General features: G+C 38.3%; 1 protein-coding gene and 1 pseudogene across 2 annotated transcripts in view; one reads left to right on the top strand and one right to left on the bottom strand.

The window, feature by feature from the left end:
• The window catches only part of LOC126017536 (phosphorylase b kinase gamma catalytic chain, liver/testis isoform-like), a 29,796-nt pseudogene extending 9,036 nt beyond the window's left edge, over window positions 1-20,760 (top strand).
• Window positions 1-20,918, bottom strand: part of SPON1 (spondin 1) — a 341,451-nt gene that overhangs the window by 76,947 nt on the left and 243,586 nt on the right. The gene's annotated exons all lie outside the window — the stretch shown is intronic.

Genomic DNA, 20,918 nt, shown 5'->3' with positions numbered 1-20,918 from the left:
TTTTTCATTTTTATTTTTGTTTGGGGGCCACACCTGGTAGCCCCTAGGGGTTACTCCTGGCTTTGCCAGAAATCACATGTGGCAGGCTTGGGAGACCATATTGGATGTCAGAGATTAAACCATGTTGACCACATGCAAGGCACCCTACCCACTGTGCTATTGCTCTGGCCCCCACTATGTGAAATTTATAAGACTGCTATTATCTTGAAGATCACTGCTTGAAGTAATAGCAAAACAGAAAAACACCCTGGATTTCTGAATTCATGTCCTTTGTAGTTGAGCTGTTAAGGCATTATGGCCTTTGGACATCCCTGCTCCCACTGCTCGAATGATTGTTCAATTTTTGAAAAGTGGAAAGGGAAAAGTTTCCTATGATAACGTTTCCCTGGATGCCAAGGAACTAACATTAATGTGTAGATAGACATTGATTGCTCAGTCCTTTTTTTTAAATTACTACATAAAAATAATGTCTGGACTGAGATCATGTTTATACCATGTGTATTGATTGAAAGACAGGGAGTCAGCATATTACCTTCTTCCCCTATCTTCTTGGACCCAGTGGGCTTTACTCAAAGTACCTGGATATCTATTCACCAAGGGCAGGTAGGCACTTAGTCATTTACACATTTGTTTTCTCTGAAAGCTAAAACTCTCCATCTGCCACCTCCTTTCTGGATGACTGTGTGTAACTGATTTTGGAATGGACATCTTGATGTACGATAATCATCTCTTAAGAACATTTACATGGCACATTTCTCTTTAAGAAGATAAAATATGAAGATATCTTTCAATAAAGCAGGTGCCGCTTCTTCTTGCCAAATCCTGCCTTGGGTATTCAAAGCAGCCCACCTAAGGACAAGACCCAGTAAGTGCCAGCAGCTATGTCTGTGTGTGGGATAGATCGAGCCAAAGAAAATATCTTGCTAGAGAGGTGATTAGGTGATATTAAATGTCAAGATCTCAATGAATTACTCTCCAAGGTTTCATAAAAAAGAAACACAGTCTTGTTTCTTTGCTGCTGTGTCAAACAAAAACATTTTTGTCTGCTCCTTTGCAGAGAAACGTAACTATTGGCTTCTGACTTTGGAATACATTCTAAAAAAGAATTAGAGGAGAGATCAACCTTCAAAATTAGGAGTTCTTGGGCCCTTGGCAGGGTGAATTAGAATATTTTGTGGGCCTAGAGGGCTTTAGCTTGTTCCTGTAGGCTGGCATTTATCTTTTTGGCATGGTGAAGGGTAGATTGAGGTTGATTCTAGACAGACACTATTAGCACAAACACAGCAGAGATTAACAGCACCATATCTTCCAGATGAATCTGTGACAAGTAGTGCCAACACCTCTGCTTGACTCTGCTCTGTGTAATCAGTGATATATAGAAGCCACAGTGAGGTGGCCTTGAAACTTGTATTAGAGAAGAGATTATCCTCGAGAACGGAATGAGTCAAATAATCAGTGATATTAGCTACCTGCAGAAATCATGGTAAAAGATGAGATATTTCCCTAAGGGCAAGCACAAAGACTGGATCTGGCATGATTGGAAATGAAAGAAGCTGAAGGCTTATCAGAGGATTTGACTGAAATGGAAAAAAAATTGGTGAGCTGAAGAGGGATGGTATAGTAGAAAGCTGTACAGACTGGGGAATGAGTCCTGGGGACAGACTTTGGGACAGTGTAGACTAGAGCATGGACTGATCTGAGCAAGCCAGCACAGATTCTAGGAGGTATAACTATGAGAATTCCCCTCCTTCACCCACAAAGAGCAGCACACCCTCCCTTATCCACCCTCTCTTATTTATATTCTATACAAATTCACAGAGCATGCCTCTGATTACACTGTCCTAGGCAGGATAGTGGGGAGGACATGCAAAGAATGAAAGAGAAATGTTCACAGAAATTGCATTACACTAAGGAGTAAACAAAGGTAATTTCAGAATATCATAGTACATAGTTAAAGGATGGTGGAGGAGGAAGGGCTTTCTGGGTGATAGCACCTTATAGAGTTGGGCCTACAAAGTAGTAATAGCAACCTTTCACTTAACAATCTCTCCACTCCCTTTGCTGGAAAGCACACTCATGATAAGGCTATTATTACCAGTAAAAGGATGCTCCAGAAAGCAGCCAGAGACTTCCCTTCCCTTCCTGTAAGTGAGAAATCAGTCTCCCATGGTGGCCTGAGGCTTCAGTGAAGCTGGTTAGCCTGACTCAAGCAGCCTTCAGCTGATGCCAGTCACAATTATTCTTGTAGTTGATGTTATGAGAACCATCCATCATGCTGATGGGTGTTTCCTCAGCAAGTGATAATTGTAAAGGGACAATGTCTTTGACTCAAGCTTGCCTACTGCAGTGTTCAGTTAGAGCTCTCAATTTGGGATATTCATCCATATTAAAATCTAATCTTATTAGAAAATCATATTAAAGGGAATTTCATTCCATTTAAACTAGGATATCTTTTCCAAGAAGTCAGTATAATGAAGAATTTATCTGTTTTGTAGGTGAAAGAGCAATCTTGTAGCTTAATTATAAGAAAATGAACAAAACATATTAGGAAAAGATGATTTCTCCATCATAGTATTATCTCTGTTTTGTTTTTCTTTTATTAGAATCCATTACTTTAGAGTCACCTGCTAATGAAGCCATAACTTAAGATTGGATATATTAAATTTTGTCTTTATAACAATAATCATTTATTGAACACATGTGTATTTACTCAATTTTATGCATTCCTCATTTACATTTCAAACTGCTATGGGGTTCCTATTTTATTATTTTCACTTTATGAATAAAGAAATTGAGATGCAAAAACAAAGGCAAAGACACACATAGGATAAGAAAGATTCAAACGAAGGTCTGTTTCATTTCAGCATCCAATTTTTTTTTTGCCACCAATCTATGAAGTTTCCATTTTTGGCTCTGGGGGCACTACATGTCACTTTAAAACAAATTAGTAAGAATCAGAAAGATATTAAGAGAGGTTAAGGTGCTTGTCTTACATCCCACTGATCCCAGTTTAGTTTCCTACTTTGAATTCCCTGGCCCCATATATGGTTCCTCAAGCACCACCAGGAATCACTCTTGAGCACAGAACCAGTAATAGTCCCTGAGTACTACCAGGTGTGGCCCCAACGTTCCCCAAATTAAAACAAATAAACAAAAGTGAGGAAATAAACAGCAAATGATCTATCTGCATAAAGAATATGCCAACTCAAAAATGATGCCTTGCAGAAATTAATTAAATGGATGATAAAATTTTATCTTTTTTCATTTAAGATATGTATTTAATTAATTTTTATTGAATCACCATGAATTATAAAGTATAAAATTATTGAAGGTTAAGTTTCATGTCTTCTATTATGTTGCTTTAAAAAAAAAGTAAATGATGATAGCTCCAATTTTTCACCATCTTTTTCCTTCTTCTTTTCCTCCACCCCACTCCAATGTTAGCAAGCACTATGTAAAGTACTGAAGTTTTAAAATGAATTAATAAATCAAAGTCCCTGGTCTAATGAAACCTACACTCTGGCGCACCACACAAGCAACAAACTTGAGAGCTCTATTAACTAGAGCTTTAAAAATAAAAGCATGTATTTAAAAAAAAAAGCATATATTATGGAGATAGCTATTTGGATAAAACACTATAGGCATCCTGAAGGATGTCTCGAGCTTGATCTTGAAAGACATAGTAGATAAAAGTTGTGGAAAAGCATCATGGGAAAGAGAGTAAAAGTGGGGTAAAACCATGGAGGTAGAGAAAGAGGTGGAGAGAGTATGGAATAGACAAGGGTGCGAAGGGTACATGGAAGGGAATAGGCTGGAGATGTGAATGGGATCAGACCAAGGAAAGCCTTGTGGGAAAGGCAGTATGCTAAGAGTTCCTTTCTGAAACTTGCCTAATCTAAGCTATGGGATCAGTGTAGGAGAAAAAAAAAAGTACAGCTGGCACGTTGGGAATCATGTGTCATCCTCATTCATGTGAGCAAACACATTTGTAGGAGAAAATGGCGGAAGCAACTATAAAGTAACAGAGGGTAAAGAGGAAGCACTGAGGAATTTAAGCAGGAGAGTGACATGTTCAGATTGGTATTTAGAAGTTCTTCCAAGAGGTTGTAAGGAATACAGGCTGAATGGGGAAAAAGAATTGAGAAGCAAGAAGTCGAGATGGGTCGAAGGGGTGATGGGAGGATGTTTTTTGCATTAGTTAATAGAAGAGATAAAGAGATAAGGAATCCAGAACCATGGAAGCTGCAGAGAAAGAGAGGAAGAGATGAATTCAAAATGTAATTAGGACTTTTTCTTTGGTTTCTGGGGCACTTCTGGAATAAGCTCAGAATTTATTCCTGGCTCTGTGCTCGGGGATCACTCCTAGTGTGCTCAGGAGACTATAGTGCTAAGGTCAGAACTGGTGATGGTACATTCAATCATTAACTCTTCACTATTTCTTTGGACACCACAAAAGGTAATTATCATTTAGCTGTATGATCTCTTTGTAGATGGTAGACTGAGGGAGAGAAAGGATGTCTGGATGGATATCATAGCACTTGGGGCTTTATTTTGTAGAGTAGTATAACTGGAAGGTTACATTTATACATTTCCATTTTAAGATATTATTGAAACTAGCAACCTGTATTTACTCTAAAGCTAAGCATCACTTGAGCTACCTGCATATCTAAGAGAAATAAATATTTTCAGAACATTGTTAACTCCATCCCAACAGTGGACATTATTTATTTATTTCTATATCTCATGTGCCCAACAGAGAGTATATATTTAGAATCTAGTTACCAAAGTGTCTCTTTTCCCCTCCTTAAAGTAGTAAATCATGCCATGTAATTTTATATCCTGGAAACTCTATTTCTGATCTCAGTGAGATAAGAGGTTAAGTATGAAGGCAGAAACACAACACACTGAAGAGATTTTAGCTAGATTTCTGATTATTTTTCCCTAAAAAAGTTGTCTGTTTTTACTGAGGTTTAATTATTTGGGGATGGCTTTCAAGTAATGCTCAGGAAAACACTCTTGGTGATACTCAGTCATCTAATTGGGGCAGCGGTTTAAATTCTGACAGACAATGCAGTGCTGTTCAGCTCTAATGGGGGCCACCAGGACTAGTCCTGGTAATGCTGGGGAGAAAGGCATGTTCTGTCAGGCATGGGCTTGGATGTCTTTGCATGCATGGTGCAGCTCCTTGACCTCTCTTGAGGCTTCTTCATTTGAGTCAGTTTTATAACTACAATAAAAAAAGTAGCCTCTTTACACCCACTCCTACTTTTCAGCTCCAGAAAGAAGTAAAAGTACAAATGCAGCCAGAAATTACTAAATGATTTCATTGGAAAGTAGCTTTTCTTAAGATGAAATTATCATAAATTAGCTCAGGCCTCACTCATGCAAAAACATAAAGAGGAGCTCTGCTATTGAGTCATATCCCTGGTTTCTCCTCTACCCGCACAAGGTTTTAAGAGACTCCAGGGGCCAGAAAGATATTACAGGGGTTAAGGTCTTGTACATGGCTGACTCAGATTTGATCCTCATAACCATATGTAGTCAGTCCCACCCCACCAATGCCAGGAGCAATTTCTGAGCACAGAGCCAGCAGTAAGCCCTGAGCACCAATGAGTGTGCCTCCTGAACCAAACCAAAACAAATAAAAAATGATTGGTGACTTCTTCAGGTATTAAAAACTCTCCCTTCAGATACAGCACCCTCGCTCTGAGAGGCTGAGTTGAGAACCATTGGTCAAAGTATGATAGCTATGTTGACCATAGCCCAAAACAGCCATTGCTTTCTTCTTTTTCTTTCTTTCTTTCTTTCTTTCTTTCTCTTTCTTCTTTCTTCTTTCTTTCTTTCTTTCTTTCTTTCTTTCTTTCTTTCTTTCTTTCTTCTTTCTTTCTTTCTTTCTTTCTTTCTTCTTTCTTTCTTTCTTTCTTTCTTTCTTTCTTTCTTTTCTTTCTTTCTTTCTTTCTTTCTTTCTTTCTTTCTTTCTTTCTTTCTCTCTTTCTTTCTCTCTTTCTTTCTCTCTTTCTTTCTCTCTTTCTTTCTCTCTTTCTTTCTTTCTTTCTTTCTTTCTTTCTTTCTTTCTTTCTTTCTTTCTTTCTTTCTTTCTTTTTCTTTTTTCTTTCTCTCTCATGCTTTCTTCTTTCTTTCTTCTTTCTTTTTTTCTTTCATGCTTTCTTTCTTTTTTAGGGAATCAGTTTAATAAAGTATGTGAAAGTCTTTACACTGATAGAAACAAGTCACTGTTGAAATAGAACATCAAGAAATAGAAAGAAATATCCCATTTTCATGCCTTAGAGTAATTCACATTGTCAGAAAGAATATCCTTCCCCAAGCATTATATAGTCAGGGTACACTAATCTTGAAGCTAAAAACTAGGACAATCTCAGAAGGAGGGTTAGTCAAGTCCTTCAAAAGACTTAGCAGTTACATCCACAACCCATAACTGCTGCTATGCCAATGGCCCAACCTCACTACTTTACCATTGACCCAGGTATAATCTCTGGTACCCTGAACCTGCTAGAAGTGATCCCTGAGCACTGCTAGGTGTGATTAAAGGGGTGGGGGGAAGGACAGCATGGAAATTTCTCAAATAATAATAGAGGTCCTACATGAAACATAGATTCTGCTTCTTGGCATAATTAATTCAAATCATTTATAAGTAAATGCCTTGATATAGACACACAGTAGAATACAAGGCAGCTGGGAAAAAAGATACAGCAGTTTGCTGCAACTTAGAACTAGAGAATAAAGTGAAATAAGCCATAGGAAGAAGAACAAATACAGATGATTTCCCCAAGCTATGATATATGGTCAAATAAAGAGGAACAGACAGTATTGAACCCTTGACTTGGATTATAAAACTCAGATTGCCCAAAACAACAATTTCAAAGTGACATGTGACTGGCACTACGAGAGTCTTTTATCAATAACAATAGCCATGCAGGAAACACCAATTATCCCAGACCTTGGACCAAACTTTTTAAACAGGGAACCAGTTCACTGTCCTTCAGACTCTTGGAGGACCAGATTATAGTAAAAACAAAAATTATGAACAAATTTCTATGCACACTGCATATATCTTATTTAGAAGTGAAGAAACAAAATGGGAATAAATACAATATGTGGCCCGCGGGCCGTAGTTTGAAGACCCCTGCTTGGACTAATAGCTTTCATATGTACCATCTTTTAAAATTCCACAATAACAAACAAGTCAGTTCACATATATAAAACTTATAAAAATACATCATTAAAAATATGACAGAGCCAACAGCCAAGGTGAGAACCCATCTTCCATACAAGCTAAGATTTGGGAGTTGTGCAGCAAAGATGGTTAAGTCCTGATATATGCTTTTGTATTTTTTTCCCCTTCCATTTGGCTTAGCAATTTTAAAACTTGAGTGTGCATTAAAAAACTCAAGGTCATACACATAAAACCACATTTTCTGTACTTAATGATTTCTGGGACTTTAAGGACAATTATGACTGTGATTTTCATAATGCACTCATTTTAGAACCCAACCTTGTTGGGATGTTCCTTTCGGTATCTGCATTGTGTCACAGGGGACTTAGTTCAGCAAACTGTTAAACGAGAACTGTAAACTTTGAGGCTTATTAAGGTTCCACTGCTTCTATCCAAGAATACTTGGACCTAAAGAAATGGGTCCAATGCAACAGAATTTACAAGAGAGGCTGTGATTATAAAGTCTCCTGCACAAAGTCCCTGTTAAAGCCAGGTTCCAATTAAGAATGCTCATTCTTGAGAATCTGGTCTAATATTATCAATTCATGTGGTACTTTCTGCAGGCTCTGGCTGCCACTGAATTACTTAGCTGTTAAGATCTGTGAGTTATTTTTATGCCAAACACTATTCTCTAATCTCGTGATGGCATTATTGTTTTGGGGCCCTGGAGTGGGGAGAGACATTTTACCTTTCACCATAAGTTTTATGATTTCAGGACTTGATTGGACTAATATTATAAAAAACCTGGTGATATGACAGTACTTTTGATAGTGGGATTTTGCTGCATTTACTTTAATGATTTCAGCTTTTGTCCTCTGACTCCAGACTTTTTTCATTCATTTTATCTTCCCATTTATATCTCACTTTCTTTCAACTCAGAACAACTTTCATCTTATCAGAGAGTTGGGAGCCTGATACTTTCATCACAAGCTATCTTCAAACCTATTTGTGATCAAATAATAGTGTCTTTATTAAGGCCTCTGCAAATTAGATTGATCAGAGACCATCAGTTTTTTCTTTAAATCTTTTCCTGCTGTGTAATAGGATTGCAATATATAACTTAAAATAAATTTTCATACCTTTTTGCAAGTTTCTGAACTCAGAGAATGCACGTTTGAAAAAGGTATTTCTTGCTAGCATGTGGTGAGTTAGTGGAATAAAATGGTAATATATGAGGGACTAAAGCAATAGTACACAGTTAGAGAAATTGCTTTGCATGTAGCTAACCCATGTAGCTAACTCGTACCCCAGGTGGGCGCGAGGCTCCATAAAGGGGGGCGCATTTGACCTCGGCAAACACTGTCATAACAAGCTAAGCTCCATGTTTATGTCTCTGTATGTCTCTGGAACTGAGAGTTGCTATGTCCTGCTTCAAACCCCACTTTGAAAAGCTATGCATTGCAAAACGTGCTCATTGTAGCCATTAATCCAGACATCACCTCTGATTAAAAAATCAGCTCAAATTATTTTATATGTTTTTGTTTTGCAGGTTAAAGTTTTTTTTTTTTAGTAAAGATACTATTTACAGTCACGTGGGAGGCGCGAAAAATGTTTTCTTCTTCCTAGGGGGCATGACAGAAAATGATTGAGAAGTACTGAGCTAACCCAAGTTCAATCCCTGGCATCCCATATGGTTCTCTAAGTCTGCTAGAAGTGATCCTTAATGAGATCAAGGTAGGTAGCCCCTCACCAAGACCCACTTCCAAATGGTAATACATTCAGTAATACCAGTTACAATTCCCTACTGAAGATGCTCCCATATCTCAGCTGAAAATGACTGAAAAGAAACAAGATGTAGATATTTCACATAGACTGCCTCTTGATGATTTTGATGGTGGTGGGGCTCCTAAGTAGTGTTGAGAGAGCCTTGGGTTACTACTAGTAAATTGGCATTTCTGTGTTGAATGGTTCATTGCTCAGGTTTGGTGATGTGGAAGCTACCAAAATCGCCCTGCCAGTGCTTAGTGACTCCAGAAGTACAAGGTGCTGGGGTAGAGCATGCAGTGCTAGGTATAAAATTTGGGTTCTTGTGCATTATAAATCCCTGAAGCTTATTTTCTCTCTCCAGTGTATGTAAGGATTCAGACATGAGTTCCTTTGCCATTCATTAAAACAAGAATAAGGTGTGGTGGTGGTGGTGGTGGTGGTGGTGATGTGTGTGTGTGTGTGTGTGTGTGTGTGTGTGTGTGTGTGTGTGATTTTGGAGGAGGAGGGCATCCCAGCAGTGCTTAGAATTTATTCCTGACTCTGAACTCCTTGAGAACTTGGGGGAATCATATGGGGCTCCAGAGGTTGAACCTGGGTCAGTTGCATGCAAGGCAACCACCCTGACTGCTGTATTATATTGCTTACCCCAGGGAGAGTAAATCTTTATATGTAGCTTTATATTTTGGAATTTCCCCTAAGGTAATAAATACTTTAGAAAGTGAATAAATCCAAAACACTTCTCAATGTGTAATTATCATTCAAGCCAGAATTTACCCTTCAAAAACATAGAGAATGAGTTTTTTCAGTTTGATAGTAATTAATTCTTCTATAGCTAATTTAATTAGTTTACCAAAAGCAAGAAAGAAGACAAAACAAATATCCTTGTCATTGATTCTTTGTAATAAACTAAAAGATTTTGTTAAAGTGTGTGTTTACCATACTCACCAGGGCTGGCCCTAGATTTTGTGAGATACGCCTGGATTCACTTCAATTATTCTTCATTGCCTTTGAGCATTGTCTCTCTGGGGGCAGTGTTGAGGGTGGTTTACTTCTGAAAACTCTCCATAAGTTTAAACTGACCCAGTAGCTGACATTTGCCATTCAAGCCAATTCATTAACGAAGTTTAATTAGTATTTATTGCTTAAAGAGCTGAAAGATACTTAGGATTGTCAGAGTCTGCAATTACATGCCCACAGGAATCTGCTTCATTAGGATCCAAGTGAAAAGGGATCTTGGGTTTTGCCAAATACCCCAGAGATTAGATCTCAGATACCAGTGCAAAGTTTTAATTAATAGGTATATCCTGTCTCATTAGAGAGGGGTGAGAAGATAGGAATCTTGGGGGAGGTAAATTTTATCCTGGAATCACTGACCAGGTCTGGGCACAAGGTCTCAGAGAAACCTCAAGTAATGCTTATTATCTATAGACAGACCTGAGGGTCCCAGGTTTCTCAAGAAAAATGATCAGTGGGTAAGCTGTGCAGTAACTCAGCATCAATAGGGGTTTTGGGGGTCGGGGGCTAATCTCAATTGCTGATTCTCAGAAGCACTGCTGAAGCATCTTAGAGCCATCCCAGAACGATGCAGGTGATCAGGAAACTCTAAAAATGATTCATGACCACTAATGTTAGAGACTCCAGAAATCCTCCGCAATTCTGGTTGCCACCCTCCCTCACTCCCCACTAGAGGCTTCCTTGAATATCAGGTGCTAGAGGGAAACTGACATATTTTTTGTTGTCTCCTCACCAGAAAAAGCCAGTAGCATTTTAATTTAGGACATGGATATGGTTGGGGTGGGGGGGGGTCCAGGGAGAGCTCAGTGGCAAATACTTACAAGTGGGAAGAATTTTATCCCTAGTACTGCCCCATGTGCTTGATCTCTGACACCACAACAAAGTACATGTGATCCTTGTTCATTCTAGCAACCAGTAAAATGGGTAGAAAAAAGTAAAATTTTAAAGGGAATGAAAGAAGGATGTTCAAGACCTTGAGTTTTATGCCTGTTACCATGTACCTCTATATCTCCCTCCACCATTCCCCCACTCTTTGGGGCATAGACTTATATATAATGAACTGAGTTCTGTCAACAATAAAGTTAAATAAATAGCTCAACCCCAGCTTAACATGAAATACATTGGATTTTAATCCAACTGGTTGATTCACAACTGAGGTTGATTTCCTGAAAATGGGCGAGAAGGACTCACATTCCCTCCTAGTTCCCTCCCTTCTATACACACACCAACAAATCTCCTGCTTCTGATACTTCACTTTTTTTTTTAGGGTTGGAGAATAAACCAAAGCTTATTCTTCTGAAGAAAGTTGTACTTGATGAGCAGAGTGTGGTAGTAGCTAATTAAATCCCTATAACATACCCATTTGGGGCTTACAGGTCCTACCTATGCTTTGGAGATTGTGCCCCTGCTCTCACTGTCCGAGGCAGTCTTCTTGGTCTCTTGGTCAAATTCCTCTGATAATTGCTATGTATGCATCTATATAGGTATGCATGTATTTTATCTCATGCCTTTGGGTTTTGTATGTATTCCCAAGCCGTCACTGATGAAGTTCAGAGAATGATGCCTTTGAGAAAGGGGTCATGAAATGGGTGTGAGACTAAGAGCTTCTAAGGGTACTCCATATCCTTGCAGAACTATCCCAATCATCTCATGGTTCTGACCTTGGAATTTCAGGTTCCTTTTGCTCTTAGCATACTCTTGACCCCCCACGTTGACACTGCTTTTCCTTCAATACTATGGTGTGGTGTGGACATTGTTGAAATTCAACTGCTTCACAGTATGATCTCAACTCTATCCAATAATTAGCCTTACTATTTTCATAGTAATGACATTTCAGAGCCTTGTTGTCCTGGGGGCAAAGGTTTAGGTTTTCTTTTTTCTTTTGCATATCAGTCTTTTGTTTATCAGTCTTTTGTATAGTGGTAGATATGTGCATTGTGATTGTTTTTTCATATGCACACAGTGGATTCATAATGGGGAGCATCAACTTGGATGCCTTCACTCTACTTCAGGAATCCCTCTAGATTTATTCATTTGAATACTTAATCATCCTTCACTAGTATCTCTGATTTAATTTTTTTCAACTGGAATTTTTGATATTACTCTGACTGGAATTAATGGCCTTGATCTTATAATTTGTTTTCCTTTTGAGTACAATCTATTTTCTTGCCAAACATGGCATCCTCAAACAAGCAACCTTTTACTACAAAAACCCTATCCCCTGAGACACATGGTCTGGCTAAGACTGTGTTTTCCTTGATTTTGGTCAAAGGTGTGTGGCTTGGATGAGGAATTTCAATGTAGGAAAGCATTGCAACAAATTAGAAAATGGCCTTCATTATTCCCCTTTCTGCTCAAGTCCACTCTATGTCCCTGTAAGACTCTGATCTATTCTAACACAGAGTAACAGATTAACTTCAGAAACCCTTTCTTTCCACATCACTATCTGTATTTAGGAACACAATGAAGTCCTTAAGATGGTTAGTGGTAATTGTACAAAGTATATTTGAAACTACGAACATCTGAAACTTATATGAAGTTCTTATGCAGTGTCATTCACAAAACCAAAAGAAACAAAACCCCAATACAAGAAAAAAACTAATGATAATCCTAAACCTTATTTATGTTTTTCATTATTTGACAAATATTTGTGGACCATCTGAGATGTAAAAGGAAAGCACTGAGTCATCAGAGGGAATAAAAAAGGCCTACCAAGTTCCCAGATAAGAAAAGTCCTGTTTTTAGTCAAAATGAATAAATGTATATCCAAGTCCCTAAAGACACCTTGTCTCTTATTTTCCATTAGCTACCAACACTTTATTTACATTATTCACCTTGCAGGGTCTCACAGAGACAAGCTTTATATTAGGTAAGTGAAAAAATAATTATAATTCTCTAATGACACTTTGTCTTTTACCTACAATTTGCCCCCATTATTCTCAACACATGCTCTTTAATTTTGTTGGTTTCCATCAGAAAGGAACATTAGTTAGTTGACTGGCTTAAGTTCAATGCCACTGTAAGATTAACGTTTTTCTGTTTTCAATATGTTTCATCATTTTAAAAATTTTCTGGGCCCGGAGAGATAGCACAGCGGCGTTTGCCTTGCAAGCAGCTGATCCAGGACCAAAGGTGGTTGGTTCGAATCCTGGTGTCCCATATGGTCCCCCGTGCCTGCCAGGAGCTATTTCTGAGCAGACAGCCAGGAGTAACCCCTGAGCACCACTGGGTGTGACCCAAAAACCAAAAAAAAAAAAAAAAAATTTCTGTCATGTCTATTATGAGTTTATAAGACCTATGTTCTTATGACTATTGTTCATCTGGGTAACTACACATTTTTGTTTTTACTAATCCAATAAAGGCAAAATATTACAAAATACTCAAATAATTATACAAACACTGCTGTACAAATTGTGTGGCTGGCTGACATTTGGTGTTTCAAAGACAACTTGGAGAGGTCAATGTTTAGTGTAGGAAAGTGAAGGTTATTTGAAAGTTGAATATACGAATAATACAGGATGGCTTGGATCTCAAATGCATCTTGTCTGACCCTTATAGCTTTCATAATTGACATAATTTTGGGAAAAAAAGAGTAGATTTCCAGCTGTTTCAAGTCACAGATGCAGTTTTTTCTGCGTTCTAAAAATATGTACAGGCTGTTTCCTTAAGTTTTAAATCAGAATGTTCTTGATAGGCTTTTGCTTTGCCTTGGAATATTTTGCTGCAGAACTGTTTTTGAGAGAAAATGGGAGGCTGATTTACTCAAGAAGACAATTTCTGAAGCCAGAAAGTCATGCAGCCTTGTGAATTCTTCTCTTCCATTTATGATTTCACAGCATGCGCCCAGTTCTCAAAGTTTGTGAAGAACAGAATGTGCCTGGTTGTTTTAAGTTATGGGGTAGGAAGAAAGAAATCACTCTATATTCAAGGAGTTCTCCTTTGGAGGAAGTGGGTGTGGGATGGTCCATGGGAGAGACAGAAAGCTCAGATGTAAGGTCATAAATTAAGAAGGAAATTTTAACTATCAATATGGTATCTATAAACTTTTAAAAATATTTTTAAAGTTGAATCACTGTGAGATATGTAGTTTCAAATTAGTTGATGATTGAATTTTGGTCATACAATGTTTCGACACTCATCCTTTATTTCTGTAAATAAATGTCCACTGTCCCCAGTCCCCCCCCCCCCCTCACTGCTAGCCTACCTTTCTGGTAGACACATTTCTTCTCTTTCTCACTCCCTCATCCTCCCTCCCTTTTATTTTAGGCATTGCAATTTGCAATACTGAAAGGTATAAACTTGATTTATGAGTTTTTCATAGGCAGAGGCTGGCTCTTAGTCATTCAACTTCTGTTGCTTCAGGGACCAGTTAGCATGAGGTGAATCCCTAGCCCATGGCAACCATGGGCCATTTGAGGCAACAAGGAACTTTGGGAGTGAAAATCAAAAAAATTATCTCTAGAAGAATTTTGGGAGAGCATGCAGGTGGACAGACTTGTGAGAGATAGCTAGGAATAATGGATAAATGGAAGATTTGGTACCAGTGAATGTGCATGGTCTCTGATACTGGACATGAGGTACTTGTCACCTCTGCATCTCAGGTGTGTCTCATCTGTCTAATGGAGATGATATCACCATCTCCCTCACACCCAGGTTACAGCATAAGATTCAGCAATTCATGTCAGTGTCCATCCCATATAGCCTCCATTTCATTGGTAACAGTGCCAACAATAAGAAAGCCACAGAAGTGTGATTAAAAAAAAAAGTTCATTGGCGAATGGCCAATGAACATGTGAGAATGTGAGACAGTCAACCTTTAAGCACATCAGGCCAAGATAGTTAAATCATAAATAATGGTTTGTCTGTAATAGCAAAAATAAAAGAGAGAAGGTTCTCTAATGTCAGAAAGAGAAAGGGAAAACAAGCATGTATGCATTGACCATTGGGTTGTTTGGAACTACTTAGGAACTAGTTCAGAAATATCTATTATTGTTAGAAAACATTGAGACTTGGACTCATGAATACCATTTTTTAGAATTGATTATAAATAGATGACAAGATGTGCAAATATATATATATTCATACATATGTTGTGCTTAATATGTAATTGTAATACAATCACACAAAAATTGGAGTCAATCTAAGGGTTCACCTGAAGGGGATGTTTAAACAAGTTCTGAACCTTCTAATCCATAAAGTACCTATCAGGCACTAAAAATAATGAGGTAGAGCTCAAACATATAAAGTCAAATAAGAAAGTTTTGGGTACTTTCTTATACCAAGTATGGCATCGTTTTATTTCTACCAAAATATGTCTGGACAAACAATATATATTCATATAAATTTAAGGGAATTTGTCATGAACTCATACCAATCTGTTAAGAATATTTACCATCTCTGGTTCTAGAAGGTGAAGTAGAAAAAAAAAGAGCTGTTCTTTATTTTCTTTATATACAATAAAGTAGAGTTGTAAATTCTTCCTTCTTCATCCTTCCCACCCCAAGCACTAAATAAATAGTACTTAGGAAGAAAGAGAGATGGAAGGAGAAGAAGGGAGGATTTATTTGTAACCAAAACAGATCAGCCTTTTTGGCAACACTAGTATTCAATTCAGGACTAAATGCAAGTCCATGCTGTGTTGATACATTGATTACTATTCAACTTCAAAATAACTGTTACAATGATTGTTACCCTATTTACTTCTAAATATATGCCCAAATTATGTGCTGCAGTAGATGTCTGTAAGGTTCTTGGAAAAGGGAAGGACCAGCCTCTGGACAGCTTGTCCTGTGCACTGCTGGGAAAGTTCAAGGAGCATTTCGCCACAGATTGGACCTATACCATAGAGGGTCCAGATGTAGGAGCAGACAGGAAAAACTCACTGTTTTTAGAGTTGAAAAAGGAAAGGAAGCCAAGAGCTATCCAGGCCTGAAAAAACTGAGATTTTGCAAATGCAAATTATTATACCAACTAAAGCAAAGCCAAATGCTTTTCTTAATCCAGGTTATCAAAAGAAATTCCAGTTTACAAGATAAAGGTAGACAAAATGACGTTTACAAACCATCCCATTTCAGCACTGTATTTTAATCAGGTCTGGATTTCATAACTTTATGAATGCTAACTTTGATATGATATTGTTTAATAATATTTCAGGCTTCTTGAGAGATTTCACAAGATGTCTGAGACTCCAAGAGACTATGTGTTAATAGACTTCTAAATAGCCTTTCACATCTAAGTCCATCTATTACCCCCTTTCATTAGGTTTATTTGGTTCAGAAAATTTGGATCAAATTTTAACCACTCAAGAAAATGCATTTTCTAACTTTAGAGGGACATAGAAAAGGTGCCACAAATTAAAGAAGAGGTAGTAGAAGGGGCAAGGCTGCAGGGATGTGAGGCAGGGGTCAAAGAAGATGTGTTTGTAGAGCAGCCTTGGGAGACAGAAAACACAAGTGATCTGGTCTTAAGGAGAACCTCTAGGTCTGCTGAGATAGCTAGGCAAGAAGCTTAAGCTCTGTTGGGCTGTTTTAGGGAGTCCTGGTGAGCAAGGCCCAATTTGCTGGAAGAGTGAAAACAAAATAGTAGGTCTGTGGTCCAAACAAGGAAGTTTTTTTTCCCTATACCCCAGCAAGGAAGCTTTTGCAGAGGAGAGGAGTTGGTTAATAACTTGAAGAATATGTTGGATCTATGATTGACTTTATTCATTTTAAAGTAGTGTTCTGAGCTTTTAATTCATTTTAGATATTTTTTAAAGCCTTTAACAGATTGCAGCAGGACTTTGCAAAGATTGGTTCCTGGATATTCAGGTTGCTTCTAATTTTTTATTATTGCCTTCATACATGCAGTGTACCTCCTTGGGCATTATGCTCCTCCTATATCGAGGACAATTTCCTAAGAATAGATTCTGAGAAGTGAAGCAACTGGGTCAAAGGATATGAACAATTTTTTATGTGTCTTACAACACAGTGGAAAGCATTTGGAAAGCCAAATTGCTTTCCAAAGGATTGGTTGAACCCAATCATTTTTATTTCAAACAATATTTTATGGATGATTATGCAGGGCTTTTAATGAAATGTTTGGTTAAGAAATGATAGTACAAAAACGACATTCTGTGCTAATCACAGCCTTTTTATTCTGTCTTATTTAATACTCACAACAACCCTGAGAGGCAAACATTATTTTCACTAGTTGATGAAAAGGAGACAGACCCGGAGAGAGGAAACAGAACCCCAAGGTCACATGATTGATGGCATGACAAACTAGTATTTGAACCCACACCTGGCACTATCAGAAGGGCAAAGCTCTAAAATTTCCTCTAAGTTGTGCTCTCTCCTGCAATGTCAAGAATATAATACAATGTATATTAATATACCTGATTTGCATTCTGAATCCCAAAGTGCTATTAAGACTAGGTGATTTTTTACAGAGAACATGATGCTATTGGTGAGAAAGTTTCACAGAGGAAATTATGGCTTTGTGAAATGAGTGATTATCTATAATCACATTTTCTTTATTTCTACCACCATTACCTTCATTCAGAGTCTTGTGATCTCACACTATATCACAGAAAAGGCTGTGAACTATTGCCTCTTCCTACAGTCTTCTGAGATATCTTGACAGGGTCCCACAATTTATATTCTCAGAACCCAGGATTTGAATACGGTGAAACTTGTGCTAATGTTAATATGGAAAGTCTCTTGGGAAACTAATCAGAACTTTCATATGCATTGCATACTTAGGCATTTGTGGCAGTCTGGCATGATACAGCAAAGTCTATGCCTCCACAAGTGGACTAGCATCAGATATTCTAGAGACAAAGGTAACCAAAGAGGAAAGACCCAATGGGGTGGGGTTAGGGACTAACAGGCTGACTCATTTGTCTCGTGGGTTTCAATATCTTGTAGTTCAAACCTTGATTCACATTTTCTGGTGATGTGATTTTGAATGTTGACATCTCAAGCATCACTTTCCTCCTTTGTAAAGTGGGGTAAGAGCATTACCATCTCACAGGGTTATTTGGAAAATGAAAATTATGATATTTAAAATATTTTACTCACAAAGCATAGACAAGCCTATAGATTTGAGTAGAAGTTAAATAAAAATAGAAAGCCAAATATTCAGATCAATTTCTTAGGTCTTAAGTAGGATATGGATGAAGATATAAACAAGGAAAAATGTCTAACTGGGCAAAATAACAAATAGTGGCTAGGTAAAAAGAAAGATGAGGTGAAATACAGGACTAAGCTTGTTTTGCAGTTGATCAGAGCAGGTAACATAGCTGTATTGTACTTATCTAAAGATAGCCAGAGAAGGCATCTTTCATATGTTTCACTTACATCCATTCTCTGCTTTGCCCATTATTTTACTCCCATCCCTGGCAACTTTCTGGCTTCATTGTTTATCATCTCTGTTGTTCACTTACCTTTATATCAGGGGTCTCAAACTCGTGGCTTGCGGGCCGTTTGCGGCCCTCCATACAACATTTTGTCGCCCGCGGCCGCCCTTCAAATATCGCAGTATTTGCGATTATTCGCTTACCGAATAATTGCAATAAAATCGCATTAGTAAGAAAAAATCGCACTAAACATTTGCATACCCCGAGCAGTTCCGTTTGGGGTATGCAAATGTTTAATGCGATTTTTTGCGATATTTTTTTTTTACTAATGCAACTTTTTATTGCGAATATTCGGTAAGCGAAATCCCTTATGCGGCCTTGCCTCACCCCGACTTTGCCTCCTGCAGCCCCCAGGTAAATTGAGTTTGAGACCCCTGCTTTATATAATTTATCTCTTGTGAATATTTCTTTTTATTGCCTTTATTTCCCATCACCCAAAGACCACCTGTTCTTTTAGACCCCAGAGAAGCCTTCTCTTTTTCTCTGTCCTCCCCTCCTCTCCCCTTTCTTTTCTACATCCTACCATCCCCCAATATGAGTCCTTATTTATATTCTTCTGGAAATTCTTTTCACAATTCACTTGGTAATTAATTGTGCTCTGTCTTGTGATGCATTTACTGTTGTTGGCTTAAATAGATAAAAATATTGTCTATGCCTGTTTAACTTGTCACATGTGTCAGAGTTGATTTTCTGAAGGGGAGTGAAAAGAACAGCCAGAAATTACTAATAGGGGAGAGCTCTTTTCAGGAAGAAATAATATTAATAGCTGTGTGTGTATATACTTTTCAAACTAATTTTACATGTATTATATCACTTAATTCTTATAACCTAGAAAAGTACATTGTATTATTATGCAATATTATTAACATAACTACACATTTTTATTAATAATAAGATATAATTCAATGCTCAGCACCCCAGTTTTCCTTCTGTCATGTCATATCAGTGTATATCAATTTTGATCTGGAAAGTGACTGACCTGGTCAGGAAAGCTCAATCTCAGTCTGGGTTCAGAAGTACATCAACAGAAATCACCAAACTAACAAACATGAGATGAATTGCGGAAATTCAAGAAAGAGAGACTCAGTGTGGGCAAGGGCTTGCCCAATCTCCTGTTTTCAAGGGACTGATATTCAACTCCACTTTGCAGAGATGTCTGTTTGCTATTTGTTGTACCCATGAATAAATTTTAATCTCATTGTTAAACTGTACACATTTCATTGTGGCATGTAGGTTCAGGTTTCACGCATGCTTTTGTTGATGCTACTGTCTCTACTGTTTGAAATTGCTCCAGTTGGTAATAAGGATTTTCAAAGTCTTCAGTGATTAATCACCATCTTGATATCTGTGTTAGGCTGGCTGCAAAAGGCATCTCCTAATAGAAGAATCTGCATAGAACATGAAGTTCACAAAAGAAACATATACATGATGCTGATAAGGTCCTTAGGATTATACTTCTGGTAAAATTTCTTGGCAGCAGCCCAGTCAGACATATCATCCTCCATCCCACAACTAATGTCATTCTGATAGAGGAAGTGGCTTGTGTGGAAGAAGGGAGGGATTGTTTGACTATCTCAGGGAAAGGTGGCCCTTTAAGGAAAGGAAACCAGATCCATCATGAGGTATCTGCTGAAAGCAGTGAGCTTTCTCCATATCACCAGCAATGTGCATCGAGACCTAAAGTCTGAGAATGTTCTCCTAGGTGACAATATTTCAGATTTTGGGTTCTCCTGCCATTTGGAATCCATAGAGAAACTTTGAGAGTTTTCTGGGACCCCAGGATATCTAGCACCAGAGATCCTTAAGTGTTCCATGGATAAAACCCACACTGGCTACAGCAAGAAGGTTGATCTCTGGGCCTGTGGGGTGATCTTGTTCACATTCCTGTCTGGCTCACCATCATTCTGGCACCAGCATCTGATCTTGATATTATGTATGATCATGGAAGGCCAGTACCAGTTCATTTCACCCAAGTGGATGATGTTCAAATACCATCAAAGACCTGATCTCATGATTGCTGCAAGTAGGTCCTGAGAAGCTCCTGACAGCAGAGCAAGTATTACAACACTCTGTCTTTGACCACTGTGAAGGCAACCAACTCTGGACCCTCACCTGTCAGTGGTTCCAAGAGGCAGTTTGGACAATAATGGCTGCTGGATGAGTGGCCTTAAGTACCCACCATGTTCGATCACTGACCAAGAGTGGACTATTGAGGGATTCTTATGCACTGTGGCCTGTTTGGCTCCTCATTGAAAGCTTACAAGGGCACTGGAAGAAGAAGGATGAGCAACAAAATCAGGTAGCCCTTTTCTAGAACTAGCTGTCTTGGTCTTTCCCCACCATTGGTACTGAAGAGGAGAAGGACTCAGTTTCTGTCAACGAGGATGAGGCGATGCTGGGGCAGGACTAGCACTTCAGATCTGGAAGCTCACAAAAGGACACGTTAACAAAAGTAGGATTTTTGACATTCTATTGCCTCTAAACACTCTCAGGCCTCCCTGCTTGACTGTGTGATGGAAGTCTCAAAGCCCAGCCTTGTACACCTATCACTACCTGTCAGGGCTTTGT

The sequence above is a fragment of the Suncus etruscus genome, chromosome 9 (genome assembly GCF_024139225.1).
Source record: "Suncus etruscus isolate mSunEtr1 chromosome 9, mSunEtr1.pri.cur, whole genome shotgun sequence".
Taxonomy (NCBI): Eukaryota; Metazoa; Chordata; class Mammalia; order Eulipotyphla; family Soricidae; genus Suncus; species Suncus etruscus.
The sequence above is the reverse complement of the archived record's forward strand: the minus strand, read 5'-3'. Positions and strand labels throughout refer to the sequence as shown.